The sequence below is a fragment of the Ornithorhynchus anatinus genome, chromosome 8 (genome assembly GCF_004115215.2).
Source record: "Ornithorhynchus anatinus isolate Pmale09 chromosome 8, mOrnAna1.pri.v4, whole genome shotgun sequence".
NCBI classification, from domain to species: domain Eukaryota; kingdom Metazoa; phylum Chordata; class Mammalia; order Monotremata; family Ornithorhynchidae; genus Ornithorhynchus; species Ornithorhynchus anatinus.
In genome coordinates, this window is record NC_041735.1 from 56,202,323 (window position 1) to 56,223,631 (window position 21,309).

The window sequence follows — 21,309 nt, forward strand, 5'->3', positions numbered from 1 at the left end:
AATAATGCATATTATTGATAATAATTATGGTATTTGTTAAGCGCTTACTAAGTGCCAGGCACTGTACTAAGTGCCGGGTGGGGGAATACAAGCAAATCGGCTCGGACACGGTCCACATCCCACAGTCTCAATCCCCATTTGCAGACGAGGTAACTGAGGCACAGAGAAGTGAAGCGACTTGCCCAAGGCTACACAGCAGACAAGTGGCGGAGCGGGGATTAGAACCCAGGGCCTTCTGACTCCCGGGCCCGGGCTCTATCCACTAGACCATCCTGCTTCCCTAGCCCTTTCTCTGACCGACTGACTGATGCGTGAGTTGGGCAGCAGGCCTGACACTGCCCTGCCTGCGACTTCTACTATTCCTTCTATTTATTCCCTGATCATTTTTAATGCCCGCAGAGCAGCAGTAGTTCCTGGTCTGTGTGTTCTCTATCAGGTGACCAGCCCAAAGACGGCCGTGGCCCACGAGTAACCACCGGCCCAAACCCCGTCTTGTCCCCGCCCTGGGTCTGTCTGTAACCGAGATTATTTGGTTCAGGGATATTCTCCAGCTTCCAATTGCGACGGAGGGCAACGAGGGCTGGTCTGGCCCTTGCACCTCCCCGACCCGGTGGATAGAGCACGGGCCTGGGTGTCAGGACCTGGCTTTTCATCCCGGCTCTGCCGCTTGTCTGCCGTGTAACCTTGGGCGGGTTACTTCACTTCTCTGGGCCTCAGTTACCTCACCTGTTAAATGGGGATGAAGATCGCGAACCCCATGCGGGACCCGGACTGTGTTCAACCTGATTACTTCGTATCTACCCCAGTGCTCAGAGCGGTGCCCGACACATTGTAAGTGCTTAACAGACACCAAAACCCCCCCCCCCCCCCAAACCTGCTCTCTACTGTTTTCGGCAACAGCAACTCAGATTACTCTAAGCGGTTAAATTATCTTCCAACTTGGGCATCTCTCAATGTTTTGACATTGAAAAGGAACAGTCAGTAAAATGTAATCATTTGTCTTCCCTCTCCAGAGAATAACAATGCTATGGAGCATTTCTGCAGCGCATTGCAATCGTGAATTACTCAATCCACAGAACACTGACCAATCCCGGGGTGTGTATTATCAACATCCCGGCCTTTTATTCGCAAGACAGGATCATGGACGGTGGGGTCTCGGAAGGCAGACGGTTTGCCAGCGCTCAAGTAAAGCTCTCTCTTCAACCCACCCCCTCTAGGTTGGGCGGGTTCGGGGAGAATGTTAGCTCATATTGAGTAAGGAATACGCCTGCTAAATCTGTTCTATCGTACTCTCCCAAGCGCTTAGTACAGTGCAGGGAAGCAGCGTGATGTAGGGATAGACAGCGGGCCTGGGAGTCAGAAGGCCACGGGTTCTAATCCTGGCTCTGCCACTTGCCTGCTGTGTGACCTTGGACAAGTCACTGTATTTCCTCCGGGCCTCGGTTACCTCATCCGTAAAATGGCGATTGAGACCGCGAGCAACACAAATTGCTTGTATCACGCCGGAGGTTAGTACAGTGCCCAGAACACAGTAGGTGCTTAATAAATACCACAATTATTATTATTATCAGAGTGGTCTGCACCTAGTAAGTGCTCAGTAAATACCAGTAATTGATTGAGGTGACAGCTTCCATTTGGTGAGCTGAAATGAGTCCACTAGAGGCTGGCGAGTAGAAGGTATTTGCCTTAAGGGCTCAATGAAGCACGGCCCCGCAGGAGGTTGCCCAGGTTTGGGATTTTGAGAAGCACGCATTGGTAGAAAACCCAACCTGGTATGCAGAGCTCATAAACGAGGTGGCTCTTTGGGACCAGGGGCACTGGAATCGAGAAGCATCGTGGTCTAAGGAATAGACGTGGGCCTAGGAGCCAGAAGGACCTGGGTTCTAATCCTGGCTCCGCCGCTTGTCCGCTGAATGACCCTGGGCAAGTCGCGTCACTTATCTGTGGGTGTTAAGACCGTGAGCCCCACGTGGGACTGTGTTCAATCTGATCGTCTTGCATCTACCCAGTGCTTAGAACGGTGCCTTTGACACTGTCGACCAACCCCTTCTCCTGGAAACGTAGTCCAACCTCGGCTTTGCTGACATTGTCCTCTCCTGGTTCTCCTCCTATCTCTCTAACTGCTCATTCTCGGTCTCTTTCGCGGGCTCCTCCTCTGCTCCCCGTCCTCTAACTAGGGGTGTCCCTCAAGGTTCCGTTCCGGGTCCCCTTCTTTTCTCCATCTACACCCAGTCCCTTGGAAAACTCATTTGCTCACACGACTTCACCTATCACCTCTATGCCGATGACACCCAAATCTACTTCTCCAGCCCTGATCTCTCCCCGTCTCTGCAGTCTCGCATTTCCTCCTGCCTTCAGGACAACTCTATTTGGATGTCCGCTCGAGACCCTAAGCTCGTTGGGGGCAGGGAATGTGTCTGTCAGTGTTGTATTTTACAGGCCCGAGCGGTTAATACGGTGCTCTGCACACAGTAAGCACTCGATAAATACGATTGAATTGACTGAATGAATTATATTTATTGAGCACGTACACCGTACTTCGAGTTTGGGAGAGCACAGTACAACAGAGCTGGTAGAGTCACGTTCCCTCCCCACAAGGAGCTTACATTCCTATCCTTCTTTTCCACTGGCACCCCTCAACCGCCTCCCCGTTCAGCCGTCCCCGTCAGCCCACCTCCACCCATTGCCTCCCAAACCCTCACACCTTCGCAGCCTCACCCAAATGCAGCCTGTGGAACCCCCTCCACCACGAGAAAGCTTCCTTTCATCCGTGACCTGTCTGTGACCTAGTCACGGCTCCTCCTCGCTATTCCTGAAACCCGGCTGGCTCCAGATAATGGTGTCTCCCCTGCCGCTCTCTCCAGAGGGGATCTCATCTCCTCCCACTCCCTAAGACTTACCTGTGAAAGGAGTTGGCTTCCCTCTTGCTCCTCACTGCCGCTTTTGTACCATCCCACCTTCCTCATCCCTTTCTTTCCCTTCCTTTGAAGCCCCTATTAGCCACCTTTCCACCCCCTCCAATTACTAATCACACTGATCTACCTCCCCCCAGATCCCTCCTCCAACTTTCCTGAACTATTTTGATCCCTCTGTCACATTCCTTCTTTCTGCATCCCTAAATTGATCCTTCTCTTGCCTTCTCTTATGCCGTCGAGTCCTCTCCGATCCGTAGCGACACCGTGGACACATCTCTCCCGGAACGCCCCACCTCCACCTGCAGTCGTTCTGGTAGTGGATCCGTAGAGTTGTCTTGGTCAGAAATGGAAGTTGTTCATCAGTGCCTCCTTCCATGCAATAAACTTGAGTCTCCACCCTAGCCTCTCTCCCATGGTTCTGCTGCCCAGCACAGGTGAGTTTTGACCTGTAGCCGATTGCCTTCCGCTCTCTAACCACTGTCCAAACTAGGAGTAGAATGGATATGCCTCTGCTCGACTCTTCCTCCCTTAGTCGAGACGCGATAGAGTACTGGAAACTCTCCAGGTGCGACCCTAAGAGGGGAACTGATCCTTGGGGACTTGGATATCCAGGTGGATTGTCCCGACAACCCTTCCACTGCTCGCTTCCTCTAGCTCCTCAACTCGAATGACCTCCTGCTCCAGCCCACCTCACCCTCTCACCAAACTGGAAGCACGCTCGATTCCATCATCTGCAGTCTCTGTACAATCTCTACCCTCGTTGTCTCTGAAATCTCTACCCAACCACAACTTCCTCAACCGCGTACCCTCTCCCTGCAAATCTGTCCTATCCCCCCACAGAGACCTCCAATCTTTTAACCCCCTCCAAAGTCATCACGCCCCATTTGCTTTCTATAGCCAAAATATCTTCACTTGAGGCACGGATTGACACCCTCGACACCTCCATCTCCACTAAACTCAACTCCTTCATTCTCCTGTCCATCTACTGATTTTTGTCCTACTAACCCATAATCCTGGATCACCTCTACAGTACACTTCCTCTGCTCCTATCCTGGAGCTGTGGAGAGCTCCTGATGGAAATCTAGAGACCGAACTGACCTTGTCCACCTCAATTTCATCCTCAGCTGCTTGAATTCTGTCCTCTCCTCCGCTGACAACGATACTTCTCCATCCTTATTCACTTTTCTAGCAGCAGCTTGCTCAGTGGGCCCTGATCTTGTTTATTGCCACCGACCCTTTGCCGCATCTGACTCGAACTCCTTCCCCATGCATATATGACAGACCACCACTTTCCCCTCCTTCAAAGCCTAATTAAAATCACATCTCCAAGACGCCACCCCTACTTAGGCCCTCTTTCCCCCACTCTCTCTCCCTTCTGTCACCTATGCTCTTAGACCAGTATGCTTTAAACACTTGATAGTCACCTCACCCTTAACCCCAAAGTACTTTTATGCAAATCTGTAATTATTTTCTTTATATTAATGACTGTCTCCCCCTCTAGACTGTAAGTTCACTGTGGGCAGGGACACATCTCCCAACTGTTATATTGTACTCTCCCAAGTGCTTAGTACAGAGCTGAGCACAGTGCTCTGCACACAGTAAGTGCTCACTAAATTTGAATGAATAGTCTGCACATAGTAATTACCATTGATGACGATGATGATGAACTCTTTGTGGGCAGGGGACGCGTCTACTACTTCTGTTGTATTGTGCTCGCCTTGGTGCTTAGTACAATGCTCTGCACATAGCAAACACTCAATCGTTACCTTTCTGGAAGAGATTCCACACCACCTGTAACAAGGACAACTGTCCGTCCCGTCGGCATCTCAAAGAACAAGACTGGATATTAAAGGGCAGCTTTGTTTTCTCTAGGAACATGCCGAAACAGTGTTCTGATGTGATTTTTATTAGATCTCTGTTCTTCCTTGTTCTGTGTTTGTGCATATGCAGAAGCCCATCCTAAGGGATTGTCTCTTCAAGTCCCGTGACATGATTTTTTTTTTTTAATGGTATTTGTTAAGTGCTTATCATGTGCCAGGCACCGTAATGAGGGCTACGGTAAATAAAAAGTTGGATACAGTCCGTGACCCGCATGGGGTCCCTTTCCCTCTCCCCCTCCTCCCCTCCCCATTCCCCCTACTCTCTCCCTCTCCTCTACCCCTTCCTCTCCCCACAGCACCTGTGTATATTTGTATATATTATTTATTACTCTATTTTATTAATGATGTGTATACATCTATGGTTCTATTTATCTTGATGGTACTGATGCCTAACTACTTGTTTTGTTGTCTGTTTCCCCTTTTAGACTGTGAGCCCGTTGCTGGGCAGAGATTGTTTCTATCTTTTGTCAAATTGTACATTCCAAGCGCCTAGTACAGTGCTTTGCACACAGTAAGCGCTCAAGAAACATGATTGAATGAATGAATGAACGGGGTTCACCATCTTCATCCTAATTTGCAGATTTAGTAACTGAGGCACAGTGAAGTTAAATGATGTTACCTAAGGTCACTCAGCAGAGAAGTGGTGGAGTCAGGATTAGAACCCAGGTCTTCTATCTTTCAAGCCCTTGCTTTACCCACGAAGCCATGCTGCTTCCCACCTGTTCCCTCTCTTTCTTCTTCCCCCGCCTCCCCACCCCACAACCTGTTCCAAAACTTTTTTTATACGGGAGACAGGAATGTGGATCTCTACCCGTATATAAAATATATGCATATTTATATATATATGGACACCCACTGTTGCATATGTGTTTGTGGCTAGTAATAGATGTAGATGCTGTATGTTTTCACTGTGTGGGTTTCTCCTTTGTGAGCTGTTTCTCCTCATTTTGTCCTGGAATCTAGTTCTCTTTTCAGGAGAGTCCTGCTCTACAGAGAATTATCCTGGCTTTAGCCAGAGAAATCTGACTGGAGGAGCAACCTATGTATGACATACACCCAAATAAGAAACATTAAATAACCTGCACACATGTAGAGCGGGTGTGACTATAATTTGCATGTATGAATATACCTATGTATATACACACGTGGTTTACATGCCACATACATATGTCAGACTTATATGCAGCTTGCGGTCTAAATAGGAGAGAGAACAGCATAAGAAGCGGCATAGGTTAGTGGAAAGAGCACACGCTTGGGAGTCAGAGGTTCTAATCCCGGCTCCGCCACTTGTCAGCTGTGTGATTTTGGGCAAGTCACTTCACTTTTCGGTGCCTCAGTTACCTCATCTGCAAAATGGGGATTAAGACTGTGAGCCCCAATTGGGATAACCTGATGACCTTGTCTCTCCCCCAGTACTTAGAACAGTGCTTGGCATATAGGAAGCACTTAACAAATATTATTATTATTATTATATTATTATTATTATCAGGTATTCCCATTTTGCAGTTGAGGAAACTGAGGCACAGAGAATCGAAGTGATTTGCCCATGGTCAAATAGCAAGCAGTTTGTAGAGCAGGATTGGAACCCAGGTTCTTCTGATTCCATATACTCTCAACATGGCGTAGTGGAAAGATCACGGGCCTGGGAGTCAGAGGTCATGGGTTCTAATCCCGGCGTCACCACTCGTTTGCTCTGTGACCTTGGGTAAAGTCATTTAACTTCTCTGTGCCTCGATTACCTCATCTATACCACGGGAATGAAGACTGTGAGCCCCATGTGGACATGGACTGCGGGACTGTGTCCAACTTGATTTAGCTCATATAGACACCAGTGCATAGTGCAGTGCTTAGCACAGAGTAAGCGCTTAACACTTACCATTAAAAAACCCCCAAAAGAAAAACAAGTGACCCACGTCGCAATGGACCCTTTCACACTGGCCCTGTGGTCAAAGCAAACAGGTGTCTCATAATTTTGTAAAATGAAAGCAAGAATTTTAGTCCTGTAGCAGCCTACACGGGCTATTAGGCCTGCTAGGATTCTAAGGAGAAGGAGTGTGACCTAGTGGAAAGAGCATGGATCTGGGAGCCAGAGGACTCGGGTTCTAATCCCAACTGATCGGGCAGGTCACTTAGCTGCTCTGCGCCTCTTTCTTCATCTGTTCATTGGGATTTCCATTCCTGTTTTTCCTCCTATTTAGACTATGAGCCTCATGACGTACGGGGATTAACTTGTAGCTAGACTGTAAGCTCCTTGTGGGCAGGGAACGTGCTTACCAACTATATTATACGATAATAATGGTATTTGTTAAGCGCTTACTATGTGCAGAGCACTGTTCTAAGCGCTGGGGGAGATGCAGGGTAATCAGGTCATCCCACGTGAGGCTCACAGTTAATCCCCATTTTCCAGATGAGCTAACTGAGGCACAGAGAAGTTGAGTGACTTGCCCACAGTCACACAGCTGACAAGTGGCGGATCTGGGAGTCGAACCCATGACCTCTGACTCCGAAGCCCAGGGTCTTTCCATTGAGCCACGCTGTTTCTCCAATTCCCCAATACTGTACTCTTTCAAGGACTCAGTACTGTGCTGCGCACACAGTACACACTCAATAAATAGGATTGATTGATCTGCTCAGGTGCTTAGCAAATATCATTAGGCTATATGTCTTCATAAAGTAGCTTGTGGAAAATGTTGGTTTTCCAGTCAAATCTTTCAGGTACAATAATAACAGGTATTTATTAAGTGCTTACTATCATCTACCAAACACTGTGGTAGATATAAGGTAATCGGGTTGGCCACAGTCCCTGTACCACATGGGGCTCAGAATCTCAATCTCCATCTTCCAGATGAGGTAACGGGTCCAGAGAAGTGAAATGACTTGACCAAGGTCGGACAACAGACAAGCGGCAGAGCCGGGATTAGAAACCATGACCTCCCGACTCCCGGGCTCGCGCTCTATCCGCTACGCCGTGCTGCTCCTCTCATGGAAGCGGACAAGTCGTCTGTTCGGAAGCATTCTTAAATCCGTATCTCAAAGCACAGATAGCCTTAATGCTGGGAATCCTGTAAAGAGATTTCCGGTCTAAAGTGAGATGAAGATGCTCAAGGTTTTAACGATGCTGAAAAGCTGCTGAGAATTGATGAAAGAATCTCTGTAGAGGGCTTACAGCATCTTTACTTGAAGGAGCTGGATAGTGGCTATAAATGGAATGGAGACAAAATGGCAGCCACTGGGGATTTCTGAAGAAACTAGAGCCTAAACTATAGTTGTTAGAGATCAGAACCGACCACTCAAATGATATATCTGTGCAGCATGGAAGGAGTTATTGGTTGTGCGTTGGTCTTTTCAGTAGCATCCTCACACGCTATAGTATCTCACCCTCACTCGGGCGGTTCTCTTCTACCGTCGCCAAGAAAGATAGGAAAACCCATTTTTACCTTCCAGAAATACCTCCTTGGTGCTTTAGGGCAGGTACATTTTTTACGGTATTTGTTAAGCGCTTACTATGTTCCAGGCACTGTTCTAAGCACTGGGGTAGGTAAAAACTAATCAGGTTGGATACAGTCCATGTTCCATATAGGGCACTGCCTTAATCCCCATTTTACAGATGAGGCAACTGAGGTACAGAGTGGAGTTCACAGTCTTAATCCCCATTTTACAGATGAGGCAACTGAGGTACAGAGAGTTGAGTGACTTGCCCAAGGTCACACAGCAGACAAGTGGCAGAGTCGGGATTAGAACCCAGGTCCTCCTTACTCCCAGGCCCGTGCTGTATCCACTAAGCTACCTGCTTTCTTCACTCTACACCCAGGATACCTCTGAGAAGAACGTTCAACTGAACTAAACTGGGAAGCAGCGTGGCTCAGTGGAAAGAGCCGGGCCTGGGAGTTGGAGGTTATGGATTCGAATCCCAGCTCCGCCACTTGTCAGCTGTGTGACTGTGGGCAAGTCACTTCACTTCTCGGTGCCTCAGTTCCCTAATCTGTAAAATGGAGATTAAGACTGTGAGCCTCACGTGGGACAACCTGATTACCCTGTATCTACTCCAGTGTTTAGAACAGTGCTCTGCACATAGTAAGTGCTTAACAAATATCATAATTATTATTATTAACTACGATGGTACGATTTTAGGGGCCAACAAAGCCAGAACCACTTTGCTGAATGGTAGACAGCCTTCCTATGAGATTGAGAATAATAATAATAATTATAGTATCTGTTCAAGACTTGTTCCGTGCCAAGCCTCGAAATAGACACGAGGTAATCAGGTTGGACACAGTCCCTATCCTACATGGATGGGCCTGGGCTCACAGTGTGTGGAAGAGGTTCATTCAGTGGTATTTACTATGTGCAGAGCACTGTACTGAGCGCTTGGAATGTACAAATCGGTAACGGATAGAGACAGTCCCTGGGAGGTTCTGAATCACCATTTTACAGAGGAGGAAGCTGAGGCCCAGAGAAATGAACTAACTTGAACAGGTGAAGCCGGGATTAGAACCCAGGTTCTCTGACTCCCAGATCCGTGCTCTTTATACTAGGCCACGGCGTGTTATTTACCTCTGCAGTAGTCACCCCAGTGCTTCGACTAGGCCTCAGCCCACACGTGATGCTCGATGGATACCCGCAACTGATGTAGGCGCAAAGGAATTCATCTTTAAAACCGCCTCTGCCTGCGGTTGAAATGAGGTATAAATTAACGTGGCTGTAGACTTTTGCTTCGTTCTAGTGTGACTGTGAAGATAGAGAAATCGGAGCCGATGGCGAGCAGCTGCTCCGTATCACAAGATCTTGGGAATCCAGGCGAAATCAAAGGCATCACCCTTAATTGGGATGTGGATGGGGTTTTTTGTTTCGCTCTGAAAAATCTCTGACCTTGAAATGAACAGCGGGAGGTGGAGGGAAGGTATCCCGTCAGAGATTCTAGGTATTGGTTTTCAATGTATAGGCCTAGTATTGAGAAGTGAGCACTGAGGGGAAGATGTGGGATCGTGGGTAAACAAAATGAAAATCAACCGACTCCAGCTGTCAAATTCCCGTCGTTACTGCCCCTGGGCTGCCCGTTTTGATGGTGGGCGTGGATGCTGGGCTGAGAGAAGGGGGAACGGGTGGGTTGCTGAAATTTTATCAGCGCCACCCCCAGTCTGCTGCCCCCTTGGAGCAGTGTGGCTCAGTGGAAAGAGGCCGTGCTTGGGAGTCAGAGGTCATGGGTTCAAATCCGGACTCCGCCACTTGTCAGCTGGGTGTCTTCGGGTAAGTCACTTCACTTCTCTAGGCTTCATTTACCTCATCTGGAAAATGGAGATTAAGACTGTGAGCCCCATGTGGGACAACCTGATCACCTTGTATCCTCTCCAGCGCTTGGAACAGTTGACTCTATCTGTTGCCGCATGGTACACTCCAAGCGCTTAGTACAGTACTCTCTGCACATAGTAAGTTCTCAATAAATACTATTGAATGAATGCTTTGCACATAGTAAGCACTTAACAAATGCCATCATCATGAGAAGCAGTGTGGCTCAATGGAAAGAGCCCAGGCTTGGGAGCCAGAGTTCATGGGTTCGAATCCCGGCTCTGCCACTTGTCAGTTGTGTGACTGTGGGCAAGTCACTTCACTTCTCTGGGTCTCAGTTCCCTCATCTGTAAAATGGTCATTGAGACTGTGAGCCTCATGTGGGACAACCTGATTACCCTGTATCTACCCCAGCGCTTAGAACAGTGCTCTGCACAAGTAAGCACGCAACAAATACCAACATTATTATTATTATTGCTCAAAATAGCACCTCCTCTCATTTGCCACCTTGCTAAGGACCCGGTGCCTCAGAGCCCAGACCTGGTTACTCACTGGGCCTCCTTGGTTTGGGTATCCTGGCTCGCCCCTCCCCAAATCACTTGGGCTTCAGGTACAATTGTATGTGTGGGGTGGGGGGTGGGAATGGGTAAGGGGAGGGGTTGTTTGTTTGTTTTTTCTCTTCTGTCCCAAAAGAATGGACCTGATTTCTCTTACCCACAGTGTACAGAGGCAGGAACAAGGGGCCCGCCTGTTCTCCATTTCCCTGTTTTACCCTGGGTTCCACCCTCCTCCCACCTTCCCCGGGGGCAGAAACTCCTGCATTCATTTGTATCTATCGAGCCTTTACCGGGAGCAGAACACTGTCCTAAGCGCTTAGGAGAGTACAATAAAACAATAAACAGACACATTCCCTGCCCACAGTGAGCTTACAGTCTAGAAGGGGAGATAGGCATTAATATAAAGAGATAAACGGACCACTGGACCCAGTGCTCACCTCTTTTCTCCCTCTTCTTCATGGGGATAGGTCTTCTGCTCCCTGGAGGTGAATCTCACAGCTTTAGTGTTGTCCGCACGCTCTTGCCCACCTGAGTTCTTCAGTGTCAGCCTGCCCTGCCCTACTAAATGACACCTGCTAATAACTCAGCTAACCTCGCCCCAGCAAGACCTGGGTTCTAATCCCAGCTCCACCACTTGCTTGCTGAATGACCTTGGACAAATCCCTTAATGTCTCTGTGCCTCAGTTACCTCATCTGTAAAATGAGGATTACTACTGTGAGCCCCATGTTGGGCAGGGACTGTGTCCAAACTGATTAGCTTGTATCTACCCCGGGGCTTAGAACAGTGGCTGGCACATGGTAAATGTTTAACAGGTTCTCTAAAAAAAGAGAGAGGGTGAATCGGGGCAAAACAGTCAGCTGCCGTCTTTAGTGTCCCCCACCCCGAGGCCTAGGAGGACGAGAGATGAGGCGGACAGGGAGGGGGTGACCCCTCTAGACTATCGGCTCATCCTCTAGATTGTGGGCAAGGAATGTGTCCGTTACATTGTCGCGTTGCACTCTCCCGAGCGCTTCATACAGTGCCCTGCACTTAGTAAGTGATCGATAAATACGGCCGATCGATTGATTTTTGCCTCCATGGTCTGTGCCTTCTTCCTTCTTCCTTGTATGCCCATCTCACCCTGATTCTGCAGGTGTCTCCTTCTGTCCAGTGTTTATTTGGAGAGGCAAAGAACATGGATAGAGGAGGGAGGGCCAGGGTAAAAGGACCTTGGGAGGAAAATGAGAGTCTCACCCCCATGCTTATTATGCTCATAAAAATAATGATTAAGGTATTTGTTAGCGCTTACTATATGCCAGGCACTGTACTAAGTGCTGGGGTGGATACAAGCAAATTGGGTTGGGCACAGTCCCTGTCCTATGTGGGGCTCACTCTCAATCCCCATTTTACAGATGAGGTATCTGAGGCACAGAGTAGTAAAGTGACTGGCCCAAGGTCACAGAGCAGACAAGCGGTGGAGCCCGGATCAGAACCCACGACCTTCTGACTTTGCCAGGAACAGGGGAGGGGGCTTTGAGCAAACTAAGAAGCCCATGCAGAATTCTAAAAGAAAAATAGAATCTCACCTTTTTGCTCTCTTCTCACCTCTGCCTCCTTTCCGCTTCCTGCCTATTCTTAAATTTTGGCCCAACCTTTTTCCTGTTGATTTAAAGGAAGGAGAGATTATTGGTTTTCCCTGAGAACTGTCCTTTACAGGCCCTGGTAATGATAATCACGGCATTCGTTAATAATAATTGTGGTGATTGTTAAGGATTTATTATGCGATGAGCACTGTACTAAATACTGGGGCAGGTACAAGATCAACAGGTCAAACAGTCCCTGTCAGTCAAAGCAGAAGGGAAAACAGGTATTGAATCCTCATTTTTCAGATGAGGAAACTGAGGCCCAGAGAAGCTAAGTAACATGGCCAAAGAGTCAGGATTAGAACACAGGTCCCGTGAGTCCCAGACCCGGGTTTTTCCTCTAGACCGTGTTACATCTCACGAAGCATAGCAAACATTTATTGAGTGCCAAAGCACTGTGCTAAGTACTGGGGTAGACTCCAGGTGATCAGAACGGACCCAGCCTCTGTGCCACACTGGGTTCACCATCAGCGTGGCTTTGAGAAGCAGCGTGGCTCAGTGGAAAGAACCCGGGCTTGGGAGTCATTCATTCATTCATTCATTCATTCAATAGTATTTATTGAGCGCTTACTATGTGCAGAGCACTGTACTAAGCGCTTGGGATGAACAAGTCGGCAACAGATAGAGACAGTCCCTGCCGTTTGACGGGCTTACGGTCTAATCGGGGGAGACGGACAGACGAGAACGATGGCAATAAACTGCGTCAAGGGGAAGAACATCTCGTAAAAACGATGGCGACTAAATAGAATCGAGGCGATGTACAATTCATTAACAAAATAAATAGGGTAACGAAAATATATACAGTCGAGCGGACGAGTACAGTGCCGTGGGGATGGGAAGGGAGAGGTGGAGGAGCAGAGGGAAAAGGGGAAAATGAGGCTTTAGCTGCGGAGAGGTAAAGGGGGGATGGCAGAGGGAGTAGAGGGGGAAGAGGAGCTCAGTCTGGGAAGGCCTCTTGGAGGAGGTGATTTTTAAGTAAGGTTTTGAAGAGGGAAAGAGAATCAGTTTGGCGGAGGCGAGGAGGGAGGGCGTTCCGGGACCGCGGGAGGACGCGACCCGGGGGTCGACGGCGGGATGGGCGAGACCGAGGGACGGCGAGGAGGTGGGCGGCGGAGGAGCGGAGCGTGCGGGGTGGGCGGTAGAAAGAGAGAAGGGAGGAGAGGTAGGAAGGGGCAAGGGGATGGAGAGCCTCGAAGCCTAGAGTGAGGAGTTTTTGTTTGGAGCGGAGGTCGATAGGCAACCACTGGAGTTGTTTAAGAAGGGGAGTGACATGCCCGATCGTCTCTGCGGGAAGATGAGCCGGGCAGCGGAGTGAAGGATAGACCGGAGCGGGGCGAGAGAGGAGAAAGGGAGGTCAGAGAGAAGGCCGACACGGTAGTCTAGCCGGGATATAACGAGAGCCCGTAATAGTAAGGTAGCCGTTTGGGTGGAGAGGAAAGGGGAAAGGAGAGTCAGAGGTCATGGGTTCGAATCCCGGCCCCGCCACTGAATAATAATAATGTTGGTATTTGTTAAGCACTTACTATGTGCAGAGCACTGTTCTAAGTGCTGGGGTAGTCACAGGGGAATCAGGTTGTCCCACGTGGGGCTCACAGTCTTCATCCCCATTTTACAGATGAGGTCACTGAGGCACAGAGAAGTTGTGACTTGCCCACAGTCACACAGCCGACAAGCGGCAGAGCTGGGATTCGAACTCATGACCTCTGACTCCAAAGCCCGTGCTCTTTGTCACCTGTGTGACTCTGGGCGAGTCACTTTGCTTCTCTGTGCCTCAGTGACCTCATCTGTAAAACGGGGATGAAGACTGTGAGCCCCACGTGGGGCAACCTGATCGCATTGTATACCCCCCAGCGCTTAGAACAGTGCTCTGCCCATAGTGAGCGCTTAACAAATACCAACATCATTAAAAACTATTGAATGTTGTCCTGAAATCTTTTTATGGAATGTACTAAGCATTTAGTGTTTAGAGATCGGTAAACCTAAGCCCTGAAGGGGTAAGTGCCTAGCCAAAGGTCGCTCAGCAGGTCAGTGGCAGAGCCAGAACCAGAAGGTGGGGCTTCTGTTCTTCCTGCTAGGATGCGCTGCATCCTTTGAACTCCAGTTCACGAGGCCTTCGGAAGACACGACTGGGAATTCACAGTCCTCATAGTCCTCTAGTAGAAATGGAGTAAAGCGGCAGCTAAGGTTGGTTTTTTTCGGCCCCTACAGACATGGACTCTATTTATTTCTAAGGTAGAATCAAGAACACTGCCAGAGCCCAGGGAATATTTGACTCCCTTTTAGGAGTTTTCCAAAGCCTTTGTTCCGAACAAACCGCAGGTTGGCTATCCCATCTCTTTGGACCACCCCAGGGAAGGAGAATGACCGTGCCTGCCAGGAAAGAGGTGAATTGAGTGATGAATTGAATGATTACCTGGTTACACAGACAATCTGAGCAGTTCATTCAGGCCCCAAAGTACTTTTTTGGTTTGAATGGAGCAAATCAATAATAATAGTAATTATGGCATTTGTTAAGCACTTACTATGTGCCAGGCACTGTACTGAGTGCTGGGGAAGATACAAGCAAATAGGGTTGGACACAATCCCTTTCCCACTTGGGGCTCACAGTCTCAATCCCCGTTTTACTGATGAGGGAACTGAGGAACAGAGAAGTGAAGTGATTTGCCCAAGGTCACCCAGCACACAATTGGCGGAGCCGAGATTAGAACCCATGGCCTTATGACTCCCAGGCCTGTGCTCTATCCCACAACTCATGCTGCTGCTTCAACTTTTTCTTGACCCCCAGATAATAATAATAATACTAATGATGTTGGTATTTGTTAAGCGCTTACTACGTGCCGAGCACTGTTCTAAGCGCTGGGGTAGATTCAGGGTCATCAGGTTGTCCCACGTGAGGCTCACAGTCTTAATCCCCATTTTACAGATGAGGTAACTGAGGCACAGAGAGGTTAAGTGACTTGCCCACAGTCACACAGCTGACAAGTGGCAGAGCTGGGATTCAAACCCATGACCTCTGACTCCCAAGCCCGGGCTCAGATGTGATCAGTCAACCAGGTTCACTCTGCCCCTTTCCCTCGAATAGGTTATAATCTAGCCCAGGAGTCAGAGGAAAGGAGGGCAAAAAAGTCTACCAGTGGGGGATTTTCTAAAGTAGTTACTGATGGAGATTCCTATCCTAGAGTAGAAGGGGCAGGTACCCCATGGGTACTTGCATTTTTCAGTTAAATAAAAGTCAGCTCTACTAACAGAGCACTGAAGGAGCTTTCTGGGCGAGTATCTCATGACCTCTTCTTTCAAGCCTTGCTCTTGAGTTTAATTCAGTGGAAGCAGGTTGTTTTAGCTGGGGAAAAGTGAAGTCAGTGAAGAGGTAGCCTGGAAGGGGAAGAGCGTAGAAGATTGTGGCTGGCTGTTCTCTGAGAACAGAAGAAGAAGAAACAAATTAAAAAGGGAGTGAAATGGTGCCATGTTAAATAGGAGAGAGAATGTCCTGACAGAAAGAGTTATTCATCCTGGGAAGAAATGCCAAGGGCTCTAGGCCGAATCTCCTCCGTGGAGATAATCATGTTAGTAGTTGTTAAGCGCTTACTATGTGCAGAGCACTGTTCTGAGCGCTGGGGGAGATACGGGGTAATCAGGTTGTCCCACGTGAGGCTCACTGTTAATCCCCATTTTACAGTTGAGGTAACTGAGGCACAGAGAAGTTAAGTGACTTGCCCGCAGTCACACAGCCGGCAAGTGGCAGAGCCGGGAGTCGAAGCCATGACCTGACTCCGAAGCCCGGGCTCTTTCCACGGAGCCATGCTGCTTCCCATCTTAAGCCTGCGGTAGTTGAGCCACCCAAATACCTTGCTTAGTTTAGATGCAGTCCTGCCTAGAGACGGGGGAGTCAACCGATCAATCAATCGTATTTACTGAGCGCTTACTGTGTGCAAAGCACTGTACTAAGAACTTGGAAAGTACAGTATAGCTGAGTTGGTAGTCACGGTCCCTGCCCACAGTGAGTTTACAGTCTAGACCTCTTACGGTTCTATGACGTCTCTGTTTCTCTTCTGGGAAAACAGATGTGAGGGGCTGGAAAAGCCCAATTGGACAGCCCTGGGCTAAACTGGTTGAAGAGCAAATGGAGGCTTGGAAGCTAACGAGAATGATCTCTATTGACTCAGGCTGTAGAAGAGTATTTTTTCTAAGAATCCTGCAGACATTCCTACGACATGCAATTCCAGTTTGGCTAGGCACGATAAGAGGAATACTAATGATAATGAATGCTAGGCAGGAGCTAAGAACTTTGGTCCACCGAGTGGTTCCAGAGGGTTCTGTGAGGCCAAGCCCTGAAGGAGTGTCGGCGGGAGGTGTTGAGGAGGAATTCAAACTGCACATGTGCCTCAGGGCACCCTGGCAACAGCCCGCTCCAGATTGGCTCAGACACAGAACGGCATTTCTCGGCATTTTGCTGACATTTGTGGCGGCGGGTTGCATCCTACTACTTCGGTGTGGCGAAGACCATTGTCTGCAGAAGAATAAGCTAAAGAACTCTTGAACACAATGATAGAAGAATAACAGATGGGCTCTCCACAGAGAAGAAAGTTCACAGATTGGCCCAACGAACACATGCATGCCTAATTGACCGAGATGATATAGAACCTTTTCTCTCATCATTCGATTCTGAAACCAAACCAAGAGGCTCAGATAGAAGTGGTGGATTCCCTTTTCTGGAGTAACACCAGAAGACCAGGTGGTGGAAACCTCCAGGAAAAGTGTCTGGTTTTCATTTTAGGACTGATGAGCTAAATTTGAAACTAGGAGAAGGAGATGCCTGATGCCTGTCAAATAAGAGCCATCCCTTAAAGCAGGTATTTTCAATCTTCGGTAGATACTGAATACCTGAGGCTCCTCCCCAAAACATACCTTCAGCTCTTGTCCAGGCTCTACCCAAACTTCCTTCCTCTTGTTAATAATAATAATGGTAACAGAAATTATCATTTTTATTATTACAATCGTTAAGCACTTACTATGTGCCAAGCATTGCATTAAGTGCTGGGATAGATACAAGATAATCACGGGGCTCACAGTCTAAGTAGGAAGAAGAACAGGCATTGTATCCCCATTTTGCAGCTGAGGGACTGGGGCCCGGAGAAGATAAGTGACTTGCCCAAGGTCACGCAGCAGGTAGGTGGCAGAGCAGGGATTAGAACCCAGGTCCTCTGAGTCCTAGGCCAGTGCTCTTTCCACTAGACCACACCGCTTCTCCCTGTCAAACATCGTCCTTGTCCCCCACGAGGCTCAGTCTAGGGGAGGGGGGGAACAAATATTTAATTCCCATTTTATAGGTGAGGAAACAGAGATACACTGAAGTTAAGTAGTTTGCCCAAGGCCACCTGAAAGTGATGGAGCTGGGATTAGAACCCAGCTCCTCTGATTCTCAGGACCGTGTTCTTTCCAGGAGGCCACACTTCTTTTTGTGGTCTTCAGTTATACCCACAGAGAAATGTCTGGTTCACCAGTCCAAGCCCTCTTTCTAGTAGAGCAGAGAGCGATAGAAGAGGGGATGACAAGTGATTAAGGAAATGGCTCTTATTCGCGTCAAAGATGGGGCTCATCTTCAGGCTGGGAACCAGAACCAGGCCCTGGAGGTCGGTGATGCCAAGCAGGGACCCTAGGGGCTGGAAAGAGATGCATTCATAGTCATGTCTGTCTCTCCCTGTAGACTGTAAACTCTTTGCGGGCAGGGAACGTATCTGCTAATTCTATTGTATTATTGGTAGTCACATTCCCTGCCCACAGTGAGCTTACAGTCTAGAGGATGAACTAGATTTTTTTCAAGTAGCTCACAGTTGAACGGCAGAGACAAACATTAAAATTAATTATAGCTAGAGGAAGGGGAAAGTGTGGGGAGGGAACGGCAGGCAGGGACTCTGTTACCGATCTGTACACCCCAAGCGCTTAGTACAGTGCTCTGCACATAGTAAGCGCTCAATAAATACTATTGAATGAATGAAAACGAAGACCATGGAAGAGGCAGTAGGGAAGGAAAACAGTGGAGGGGGATGAGAACTTAGTCGAGAAAAGTTTCCTGGCAGAGATATGACTTCAGTAGGGCTTTGAAGATGGGGAAGGTGCTAGTTTGTCATACATGAAGGGGGAGGAGTCTCCAGGCAGAAGGGAGAGGGTGAGGCGAGAGCGAGGGGCAGTGAGGAATAGGTTGGCGTCAGAGGCGGGAAGCGTGTGGCCGAGTTATCATGTGCACATTCCCTGTGGACGGATGTAGCGTGGAGTAGTGGCTAGATCGCGGCCCTCGCTTCTAAGGCAAGCTCTACCACTTTTCTTCTGTGGGACCCGGGGCAAGTCACTCCTCTGTGCCTCGGTTACCTCACCTGTAAAATGGGGATTGAGACCGTGAGCCCCAGGGGGGCCAGGGACCGTGTCCAAACTGATAACTTGAATCTACCCCCCGTGTTTAATACAGCGCCCGGCACATAGTAAGTGCTTAACAAATACCACGGTTATTATTACTGTTATTGTGCCTCCAAACTGGCCAGCAATTTAAGAGCAGACATTGAGAACCTTTTAAATATCTTCCCCCTCTTCAGGACTCTACCCCCAACTCTGGAATCCAGGGATTTGAGTGCTTTTTTTCTCAGATGACCTGAATGACCCATTCAGGACTTAAAGGGCTCTTTTGAAAACCCCAAGAAGAAAATAGAAAAATCATTTATGCATTCCTGTCCTCGCTTAAAAATGCTACCCATGTCACTCTTCGTAGCTCAGGGATGATCTGTGCGTGAAAAAACTGAGAAGAACATTTCATTAGAAAACGTTTGTTTTCATTAGCCTATAGACAGAGCTACATCTGCACGAGGAGGCTACACAGGAAGAAGCAAGGAAAGGGTAGGAGAAACTGACATCGCCCAGAGAAATCCACTCCTGTAATTGATAAGTAATTTCGTGGCGTTAGTAGCTAAGAGTTACATAAGTATAGGAAATTGCTTCAGGAAGCTAGACTATGCAACCAAGTCCAACAAGTATCTGTAGTGACCTCTGTGGTAGAAAATGCAATAAAAATGGAAAATATGTTCCATATGGCTTAGCTAACTGTAACTCAGATACTCGTTTACTGTGATATGTTTGGATCAGAGTGAATCTGCCCGGTACTTACAAGTAGATAAAAACACTTTGCATGGGAAACGGGTATATTTCACAGAAAGGGGAAATGAAACAGGGCAACGGTACCTTTGCGATTTGATTTGACTACTAAATCTAATCTCTGTGGGATCCTCCAGTGTTTCCAGGGTAAGATGTTTGCTGAACCTAGAGAGGCATGTGGGAGAAGTTGCAATAATGCAGGTGTTTGGGGATTGTCTGACTACCAGGTGGCCTGGGTGGCAGGCTCTTTCAGAACTGACTGAACTGGGGGGACTGACTGTTGTTCTTTTATTTAGAGAAGCAGCGTGGCTCAGTGGAAAGAGCCCGGGCTTGGGAGTCAGAGGTCATGGGTTCGAATTCCGGCTCTGCCATTTGTCAGCTGGGTGACTGTGGGCAAGTCACTTCTCTGTGCCTCTTTTACCTCATCTTTAAATGGGGATGAAGACTGTGAGCCTCACCTGGGACAACCTGATTACCTGGTATCTACCCCAGCGCTTAGAACAGTGCTCTGCACATAGCGCTTAACAAATACCAACATTATCACTATTATTATTATTATTTCTATTTGCCCTGATGAGAATGTGTTACCATGGCCCTGACATCCTCTGTCTCGAGTATGGCAACTGACAGCCGGATTTGCTTTTTCAGGGGGCCCCGATCCTCTCAGTAATGAGTTGACCCTTATGAGAATGAATTCTAGTCAGTCAGTTAATCGTAGTTATTGAGCACTTAATGTGTGCAGAGCACTGTACTAAGCATTTGGGAGAGTGCAATGTAACAATATAACAGACTCAACCTCCTTGTAGGCAAGGGAATATGTCTACTAACTCTGTTGTACTGTACTCTCCCAAGAGCTTACTACAATGCTCTGTGCACAATAAGTGCTCAATAAATACCACTGATGGACTGATGACATTTAAACATAGTGGCAGGTAAATGCAAGGGAACACCTTCCATTCCCTTCCCTCTAATGTTCCCTTCCATTTACCTGCTGTCAAACAATATTTAGGTGTTCCCTTTTTTTAATGGTACTTGTTAAGTGCTTACTATGTGCCAGACACTGTATTAAGCAGTGGGGCAGATGCAAGATAATCATGTTGCTTGTAGTCCCTGCCCCATTCGGGGCTCACACTCTAGGTAAGTTTCTTGAATCTGAACCATCAAGTTTGTTGGATGATTGATGTAAATAGTCTTTTAGCCTCCTTCTTCCCCTATTCTAAATCTGTTCTAGGGTCTGTCCCCCTGTAGACTATAAGGTCTTTATGGGCAGGAATTGCATCTACTAATCACTCAACTGTATTTTTGGAGCACTTACTGTGTGCAGAGAACTGTATTAAGTGCTTGGGAAAGTGCAGTAGAATAGAGTAGATAGACATAGGTAGACATAGGTACTCAGGTTGTCCCACATGGGGCTCACGGTCTTAATCTCCATTTTCCAGATGAGGTAACTGAGGCCCAGAGAAGTGAAGTGACTTGCCCAGAGTCACACAGCTGACAAGTGGTGGAGCCGGGATTAGAACCCATGGCCTGACTCCCAAGCCCGGCCTCTTTCCACTAAGCCACGCTGCTTCTCATAAAAGGAGAAAGGCGGAGACGAGGTTGTGATCCAAGAGTCTCACCTAGCGGTGGACATGATCTCTGGCCAGAGGGGCCACCCGGAGTCCCACGAGATGTAGTCAAAGGTAGGACCTTTCCCCCTCCCCCACGCTGCCGTGGGAGCAGCTTTCAATCCATCAGTCCCACAGTGCAGGAGGACTGAGAAAAATCCCTCATCAGTACCCAGGAGCATCACATTTGGGGGTGTGCTCATGTGGGGGACGGTGTGCCCCTCTGAAGTTTGAGCAGGTCCCCCCTTAATTCATGACCATCTCCCTTCACCCCTCTTTTATCACTCCATCAAATGTTCAC